The 9,676-nt window shown below is 49.3% G+C and overlaps 1 protein-coding gene across 1 annotated transcript in view; it reads left to right on the top strand.

Annotated features, from left to right (window-relative positions):
• The first annotated feature begins 2,227 nt into the window (after positions 1 to 2,227).
• The window catches only part of FBXO46 (F-box protein 46), a 25,135-nt gene continuing 17,686 nt past the window's right edge, over positions 2,228 to 9,676 (top strand). Inside the window, 1 exon segment of the mRNA XM_006142085.3 lies at positions 2,228 to 2,325. The gene's annotated coding sequence lies outside the window, so the exon portion shown is untranslated.

Below are 9,676 nucleotides of genomic sequence, written 5' to 3'. Positions count from 1 at the left end.
AAGTCCATGAGTCCAGAATTGTAAATCTGGGCCCCTAAATCATGATCTAGACCTAAAATTAAAACCAGAAAATCCCTCAACTCTGACTTTAGAATTCAGAACTTGATAGTGAGATGCCAGATCTTGAAATGGAGATTCCCAGGTCTGAAAACTGTGGCTTGCGATCTTTAGGCTGTGATATTAAGACAACTAAAACTATGACATCAAACTTACAGAGCGAACACCCAAAAAGAAGCCAACAAACCCTAATCTGTAATACTGAGATACCCTAATTGTCTGGTCTTCAAATATGACCCCAATCCTAATATTAAAAATCACAGACCACAACAAAACCACAAATCTCCCCACAATTTTAGTTTTTGCTAGAGGGCATGTGTGCTCACCAGAGAGAGAGAGAGAAAGAGGAGAAAGCACCCTCTTCCCCCATGGGAAATAGTCATGTCACAAACCCATCTTGCTCACCAGAGAGAGAGAGAAAGAAAGAGGAGAAAGCACCCTCCCTCCCATGGGAAATAGTCATGCCACAAACCCATTTCTTCCATTTCCCCCATCTTTGGGGATTTTCAACTTGCATGTACTTGCACTGAGCATGTTTCCCGAGCTGTTGAATCTGTGACCTGAACTGCTGTGTCAGCCATATGAGATCTGGTTGCCTTACCCACCAGACCACAGAGCCAGCCCAAGACCACAAATCTTAATACCAAGAACCCAAATCCTCAAGTAAAAAATGTAGGCCCCAGGACCAGCAGTTGGCATAATGGCTATGTTGCTGGACTCCCGCGGTTTGAGTCCCTGACCAGGTGAGTTAAACTCACGCCGGGCGCATGTGCGTGTGTGCCCAGATTCCTGAGAGGAGAAGGGATTGCAGCGTGGCCATGCCCCCTGGGGCGTGATTTCTCACTTTCTGTCACTCTGTCTCTCTCTGTCTTTCTGGCGAAGGCGCGCGCCCTATAGCAAAAACCTCTCAAAAAAAAAACAAAAAACAAAAAAACTAGGCCCCTCCAAAGCAAACCTCAATCCCCAAGGTTGACCTCAGACCCCAATAAAGACCTCTAGGCTTTACAACTGCCATTTGGGACCCTCACATCTTAACTCCTAGACCTTCAATTGAGATCTAACATGTCAGTCCTACTCTGAGACCCTAAAACTGAAGCCTCACACTCACTGCGGAGACTCTCAGGCCTTAATTCTCCAAGACCTAATGGATACTGGAGACCCCAGGTCTCATATCCCACATTCTCCAGAGATTATCTAAACTGAGGCTTAACTCTTCCCAAATCAGACAGGAGACCACCAGGTGATAATCCAGAGCTCAAACTAAGACTTCCAGATCCCCAAATTAGGATCTCTGGAGTCCAACAGGAAAACTTTCAGTCACAAAACCCAAGAACTTCACGTTTCGAAAATATAATAGTTACTCCCAGACCCGAGTCCTGAGGCCTCAGGTCCTAACCTGGGAACCTGGATCCCCAGGGCTACTGGGGCCTTCAGCCCCAATCCCAAATCTCGGCCCATCCTCAAACCCAAACCCATCCTCAAACTCCTCACCACGGCCCTGCACGCCGAGCATATCTGTCTCCTGTCCCCCTGGATCCCCCAGAGGAGGGCTCAGGTGTCAAAATGCCACTCCTGTGGGGACCTGACTCTCTTCAGGCCAGCTAATAAGGGAGAGCGGCCTGCCCCACCTATGTCCCCTCAGCCTCCAGCACCCGCCTTGGGAAGTGCAAAACGGCGTGAGGTGGCCCTGCTCTTGGTTTCTCGCAGGCCCCACACTTGAGAGTGGATCTGACAGCTTCTCCCGCGGTCCTGGGAGGAGGGCCGCGCGCACAAGCCCTGGGCACCTCAGCTGCCACGTTCCCAACCCGGCCGTGAGGTGGGTGCGAATGCCCTGGGCGCAAGGTTCTGTGAGAGGTTCCAGCGCGAGGCCTGAGGCCAGAGGAGGAGAGCAAGAGTGAGCTCCTGAGGCCAGGCCACGCCCCCACCGGCTCCCGCCAAGGTGTGCTGGGAGCGAGACTGCGAAGGGTTAAAGGGCAGGGTACAAGTGGCCTTGCGCACGCGCGCCTGGGGAAGGGCCTGCTCCTTGTGCACCGCGCGAGCTCAGCCTCGAGCCTCCTGACAGGCCTTCGCGGGGCGCGCCAAAATGCAGACCAATCAGCGCTCAGCCAGTTACCCGCCTTTTTAGCGGGCCCCGCCCCTCCCTGCCACGCCCCCTGACGGCTTCGGCCATCCAGAGCCCTTGGATCCCGAAGAAGAGGCGGGGTCTCTCCAACTGCCAATTCCCTGGAAGACAAGGAGAGGTCGCACCAGTGTCCGCTCTGAGCTCAGGTGCCCTTTCCCGCCTTTTTTTTTTCCAGTACACATCTCATAAGGACCAAGCACAGCACTGGATATGGAGACCTTAGTCGCGGATCTTCTCTGTGCACTTGGGAAGGCCCAGAGACTATGAGAATTCAGGAAGCAGGAGCTATGTTAATGCAGAGAACAATACATTGGGAAAAGATTGAATGAGGAGGGTCCTTTGAATTAGTAACTCCTTTTAGGAAGACAGAAGATCTTTGTGATGTAAGCAACTGCCCAACTTAGAAAGCTCACACTCATGGCCCATGAGGAGGATGACTAGGCAAATATACAGGGAGGGGACTTCAAATAGCTTGTGGAAGAGTAGAATTATGAGTTTAGGGACCAGCAGATGGCATAATGGTTACGTCACTGGACTCCCATATAGTCGACCGTGTTCTAGTCTTGGACCCAGTGGCATAAAACTCACGCCAGGGGACCAGCAGTTGGCTCAATGGACTCCCATGTAGCCGACCACAGTCTGAGTCCCAGACCGGGTGGCTTAAACTCACGCTGGGTGTGTGTGCGTGCGTGCCCAGGATTCCCAGAAAAGAATGGAGGAGAAGGGGTTGCGGCGTGGCCATCCCCCAGGGGGTGATTTCTCACTTTCTGTCTCTCTGTTTCTCTCTTGTGTCTCCAGCGATCGCACACACCCTATAGCAAAAATCTCTCTCTTAAAAAAAAAGTATGAGTTTAGGGTCAGCTCTGTGACCTGATGATTAGGCAGCCAGATATCACATGACTGACTATGATTCAAGTCTGGGACCTGGCAGAGAAGCACACCTGGCACACGTGCATCCCCCAAATCCTGAAAGGAAGGTGAGATAGAGGAGAAGAGATTGCAATGTGACCTTCCCCATGAGGGATGCTTTCTCTCTCTGTCTCTCTGTCTCTCTCTGGTGAGTGCAAGCACCCTTTAGCGTGCACACACACACACAAACACACAAGTATGAGTTTATTTTGGCGTAAAAATATTTTTGAAATCCATATAATTTTTTTTAACGATATGCATTTTCTTTTTTTTTTTGAAGAGGTTTTTGCTATAGGGCGTGTATGCTCGCCAGACAGACAGACAGAGACAGAGACAGAAAGAAAGAAATCACCCCCCAGGGGGGATGGCCACACTGCAATCCCTTCTCCTCCATTCTCTTCTCAGGATCTTGGGCACGCGCACACACGCACCCAGCGTGAGTTTTAAGCCCCAGGGTCTGGGAATCCAACTGCGGTTAACTACGTGGGAATCCAGCGACATAGCCATTACGCTAACTGCTGGTCTCACCATATGCATTTTCTACAAACTTTTTGAAACTCCTGTCCTATCCTAGGGAGACGTGATCTAGAGATCTAGTAGAGCACAGAAGTCCTAGAGTCCAACACATTTTGGGCCGAATCACTTTCTTGGCTGTGTTGCTATGGACAAGAGACTTAATCTCTTTCTGTCTTAACTTTTTTTTTTTTTTAATAGACATTTTTGTTATAGGGTACATGTGCTTGCTGGAGAGACAGAGAGGGACAGAAAAGGAGAAATCACCCCCCAGGGGCGATGGCTACACTGCAACCCCTTCTACTTCATTCAGCATTTTGAGCACCCACGCACATGCACCCATCGTGAGTTTCAAGCCACCAGCTGCACGACCTGAACTGCGGTCAGCCACGTGGGAGTCCAGAGACATACCTTTATGCCATCTACCGGTCCCTCTTCCTGTCTTAATTTTTATAAACTTCGGATCATTCTTACTAGGGTTGTCTTCTGGATGTCTGGCATATGTTGGCATACAATAAATATTTAATCAACCCTCATTTATACTGTTCCAGGTGCTTGAACAAGGTACAGAAAGATCCGGGTCCTCCCGGAGCTTCTTAATAAGATGTAGACTAGATCCTAGTGCACGGGTTTCCTCTCTCCTACTGCTTAATTTTCTCATTTTTAAATTAGGTAGAGGCACTTAAGAATATTGGGAGTGGGAATAGATGGGAAAGTACAAGGCACTGTTAATTATTGTGTTAAATCAGCATAAGTCAATCAATAAACTTGCTCTTTCCCAACTTTCCACTCCTCACCAACGCCCCTTTGCAATTTTCTTAATTTCCCTTCCAGGGGCCCCGGGCCAAAATGGAGGAGGCTGGACTCCAACTCCCAGCGCGCCTCGCGGGGGCGCTCTCTGCGCCTGCGCTGCCAAGTGTTCCCTTTGTCTCCTGGGAGTTAGAGTCGTCTTTTCCTCAGCAGGTCCAGTTAGCTTCCTACCCCACCGCGAAGCTTGGCCGTGGTGCCTTCTGGGATTTGTAGTCCGTGGTCTCTCGGACTCCAATTCCCAGAGGGCTTCGGGGCGAGAACCCGGAAGGGGAGGCTGGAGAGGAGCGAGTGGGGGAAACCCGCGTAGCCGAGGGAGCTGCAACGCGGAGAGATGGTGAGAACCCCAGGCGGGGGCCGGGGGCGCCTAAGACTCGGGGCGGGGGTTCAGGGCTGGGAGACTAGAGGGAAGACGCAGAAGCTAGAGAAGGGGCTGGGCCAGGGGCGGTCGTCTGGGGGTGGGCTTTGGGAGGAATAGGAGCCGGAGGGAGTAGAAGAATGGGGGCCAGGGAGGGGTCTTTAAGGTGGAGAGGGAGTCGAGCTTTGGGATTGATTGTAAGGTTGCTCAGAGGTGGGGAAGGGGGTCCCGAGTTGGAGACTGGACAGGGTGTCCAGGCAGAGGCCCTGAAGGGGACAATCTCTAGGGGCTTTGGAAAGGCATGGGGTCAGAGATAAGTGAGTGAGGGGGTGAACTGGAGGCTCCAATGGAGAGGCCAACAGAGGATGCGAGGGGTTGGGTTCTCTGGGTCGGATCGTGGCCAAAAGGGCAAACTGAGGAGTGGCAGGGAGAAATCTGTGGTAGGGTAGAGTGAGGGCAAGGCTCCAGGACCTGGGGTAGACCGAGGAGGTGAGCGAGAACAGGGGCCTGGATGTGGAGATAGTACCTAGTCCAGCCAAGACTCGAAAAGCTGGAGTGTCGCCGAACTGTAGGATAATGGAACCTGAAGGGGCCATAGAGACAACCTTTTGCACCCTCCTAGAAGAGTGGCTTATCTGCTTGGGCAGTCGGCATTCAGCGCCTTTATTCTGCGGCTCCTTTGTGACTTGAGCAAGTCTGCTGTCTCTGCTCCTCAGAGTCCTTCTCTGTATTGTGGGAACAGGCATGCCACTGAGAAGAGGGCGAAGAGGAGGGACGTTAAAATCATTACTGAGCTGGTGCAACTTGAGTCCCAGTCTCAGAGCTGTTGGCTGGAAGTTCCCCACCCCAGGAATGTGACTGGGTCACAGGTGCTAATGGATTCCCTCCCTTTCAGTCCAGCCCTTGGGGCGTTTTCTCAACACTTGGCACTGATCTGGGCACACCCCGGAGCAGAAGCATGAAGGGGCTCCCCACAGTGGATTATAGTGAACACCTATTGTTTTATGAAGTGCCTGGCCTTTCTCTTAGCTATTTGTGTATTAACTCATTTAATTCTCCCAACATCCCTATTATCTCCATATTACAAAAAGGAATCAGAAACACGGAGAAGTTCATCAACATTCCCAGCGTTAAATGGTAGACTCGGGATTCTAACCAAGACAGCCTGGCTCAGAATCTGTGCTTTCATCTCTGTAATCTCCTTGTACTGAAGTACAAGGAGGGGTGATGGGTAGGGGCAGAAACCAATGCAGTCTCCCGTTAGAATTTTATTTTTTTGCTTTGTGTGACCTTGGACAAGTCTTTTGGCCTCTCCTGGTCTGTAAAATGGGATCAGTAACCCTGGGAAGGTTAGGGGGTTCACGGAGTTAATGCATGTAAAGTGCTTGAGGTTTTTGTGTGTGTGTAGTTGGAAAACTGAGACTTGATAGAGAAGACAGCAGAGCCGGACCAGTGAGGGAAGCATTGGCCAGGCTTTCTCCCTTTCATTTTCGGCTAGGTTGCCCTCATATCCTGATCCTTCTAATTAACTATTTTTTACCCCTGGTCTCCTAAATCCAAGCATAACTCCCCTGGAGGGTGCTCAGAAACTCAGTCTGTCCCTATTTCCATTCCTGTGCCCAGTGAATATTAATTCACTTGCCAGTGCCCAGTCTGGCCCAACTCCAGGTGTTTCAATGAATAGGACATATTTCTAACAATTGGGATTGTGTTTTTTTTCCTCCTTCAAACTTTTGGTCATTCTGGCCTCACTGGACAGTTTGGCAACTTTGTAGTTATCCTTGAAGCAATTTGTTTCATTTGTTACAAACTTTCTGGAGTTAATCATAGAAGTCAGCAACACTGATAGTAAAGCCTATGTTTAAAAGCATTGAGGCCAGATAGCCCCAGGTTCAAATCCCTGCCTCTGTTGCTGTGTGTCCTTGGCCAACCTGCAGTCCTGTTCTGGGCTTCAGTTTTCTCCTATGTGGAATGGGATCACTGAGGGCCTTCTGTGATTTTATTCTTTTATTAAAATAGTACAGGAGCTGGTCCCATGATCTGGTGGTTAAGCTATATCTTGGGGCCAGCAGGTGGTTAAGGTGCTGGACTCCCACATGGCTGACCGTGGTTCGTGTCCCAGACCTGGTGACTTGCTTTCTCACTTTCCTTTTCTCTCTCTGTCTCTGGTCAAATGTTTAAAAATTAATAATAATAACAAATAAAGTTAAATAAGTAATTTTTTTTAAAAGAGAGAGGGAGTTATATCTATATGGCCAACCATGCAGTTTCAATCCTGGATCCGGCAGCCTGAGATACGCCAGGGGTGTGTGTGTGTGTGTGTGTGTGTGTGTGTGTGTGCCCGCCCCAAATTCCAATAGGATAGAAAAATGGAGGGGAAGGGATCGTGATGTGACCATGCTGTGGGAGATGCTTTGTCCCTCTTGATCTCTGTCTGTCTGTCTGTCTTTCTCTGACGAGTGCCCTCTAACAAGTCAAAAAAAAAAAAAAAAAAGGAAAGAAAGAAAGCGAAGAAAAAAAAATGTATTGGAGACAGAGTGCCTGGGTTTGACTCCTGGTTCCGTCACTCACTGGCTGTGTGATTCTGGCAAGTCAAAACCCCTTTGGACCTCAGTTTCCCCTTGTGGAAAATGGGGGTTCATTTCTTAGTACTCAGCACGTGTTGACAGAGAGCACCTCCTAACCTCGCAGGGTCTATACTGGCTGCAGGTCTTCACGCTGTCCTTAAGGAGCCCACTGTTGTCACACACGGGCCGTTTCGCAGCCCTCTTAGCGTTTACTCGGTTTTCAGGCTTGGATCTGTCTATTCTTGATTTCATTTTCAGCCCCTTGTGCCAGCTTTGCCTGCCTGTCATCGCTTTCAGGATTTTGAACATTCCGTCTCCAGCTCTCCCTGAATTATCTGAAAACCTATTGATCTGGGGAAAAATCGCCCAGTTCTCACTTGCCCTTGCTCCAGTTTGCCACATCTGGGTGCGCTGGGGTGCTGTGACACTTTTTTTTTTTCTTACCTTCATTTGTTTGTCTTAGAAAATGTGTCTGCTTTCCAAGTTATTTTGCCTTTTCTTAAAATCTCAGATTTGTTTTCAGCCTGTGCTTGTCTGAGGCTTACTCATACAAAATGGTATTTTTACCCTTTTTAATGGTATATTTCTAGCTGCAGTGGGAACGCTTTCTTATTCCTAAAAGCACAGGTTTTCTAAGAGGTTTGGTTTGTGACTTGGGGATGCCAGCCCTGACCCCTAGATTTAGAATCGTAACCTCTGGCTCGTGATTCTCCCCACCCCTCTTACCTGCTACATTTAGTTTCCTATAGCCCTGAGTGCTCAGACTTACTATGTGTTTATTGTCCCTTTGTCCGAGTATTATGTCAGTCCTGTAAGAATAGAAATTTTTTTTTTTTTTGGTGATAGGGCTCATGTGCTAGCCAGAGAGAGACCCAGAGAGAGAAAGTGAGAAATCATCCCAGGGTCAGGAGTGGCCACGCCACAATCCCGTCTCCATTCTCCTCTCGGAATTTTGTGCATACATGGACCCACATGTGCCCAGCATGTTTTCAAGCCGCCTGGTCTGGGACTTGAACCACATAGTCAGCCTTGTGGGATCCAGCTGCCTTAATCACCATGTCACCAACTGGCTTCCTTTTTTATTTTTTTTTCCTTTGTATTTGTTTATTTATTTATTTCCATGAGTGAGAGAGACAGAGAGACAGCACCCCCTACAGGATCTTGAAATGGGGATCTACTCATAGTGTTCCGCCAGTCCCTGAGCACGGGCACACTTGTGCCCAGCATTCTTAGGGAGGTGTCTGAACTTGAACCAGGATCCTTCCTATGTAGGATTGCCCCGTAGGGCATTGCATTTTACCACTGCCTCACTGCCAGGCCCTAAGGCTGGGGATTTCTGTCTCCTCTGCCTTGTGTACCCCTAATGTCTGGACTGCCTGGCTCAGAGTCGATGCTCTGTGAATACCTGTTCAGTGAATGAGCAAGACCCAGTACCCAGCAGGAACAAAGGAATGGTGTTTTTCAGTGATGCCGGGAATGGTGTTTTGGGGATCAATTTGGTTGCAGAATGTGAAATAAAGAGGGAAGAATTCTTTGGCACAGTCAGTGATTTTTCTTTTTCTTCTTCTTTTTTTTTTTTTTTTTTTTTTGAAAAAAAAAATTACCTATTTTTAAAAAACAAGTATTTATTTGTTGTGATTTTTCAAGCTGCTGGATCCAGGACTTGACATACAGTCGGCCATGTGGGAATCCAGTGCCTTAATCACCATGCTACCTGCTGGCCCTTGGCCTGTGGTTTTTCACTCTTCAGCCTCCTTGCTTTTTTCTCAGTGACCCCAGCACCTGAGTATCGAACCTCTCCTCCGTGCTAAGTTGGCACCAGATGCTTTACTGGGTTGGTCTCAGTGAATTGGCCACTAACCCAAGGGTGGAAGCCATCACCACCCCACTTTACAGTGGAGGAAACTGAGGTTAAGCTGCTTGCCTGAGGCCACACCCCTAGAGTTGGAAAAACTGGGTCCAGCAGGTCCTGCCTGGGTTCTGTCTGCCTTCGGGATCTCTAAATCCCAAGAGTGTGGATGATTTCTACCTCCCAGGAGCTATTCGTCTGAAAGGGAAACTAACAGGGGAGAGAGCCAGCAGACCCCGAGGCCCTGCAGCCAGGGGGGGAGAGGTAGGATGGGTCAGGATAGTGGACGGAGGGGTGGCGGGGTGAGAGTTGAAGGAATGGGATCAGGTGTCCTGCCCCGATCCTGTGCGACTGTGCTGAGTGGGAGATGGGCCTCCTGACTCCTGGGGGTGGGTCCGCCAGGCATCTGTTCTGTGTCGTTTCTTTCCTTCTTCCTCTGGTGTATCGTCTTATGTTAGCTTGTTCATTTTCAGTATTTTTTTTTTTTTTTTTTT

The sequence above is a fragment of the Tupaia chinensis genome, unplaced genomic scaffold (genome assembly GCF_000334495.1).
Source record: "Tupaia chinensis unplaced genomic scaffold, TupChi_1.0 Scaffold000067_1, whole genome shotgun sequence".
NCBI classification, from domain to species: Eukaryota; Metazoa; Chordata; class Mammalia; order Scandentia; family Tupaiidae; genus Tupaia; species Tupaia belangeri.
Note: the sequence above shows the minus strand (reverse complement) of the source record. Positions and strands in the feature narration are given on the sequence as shown.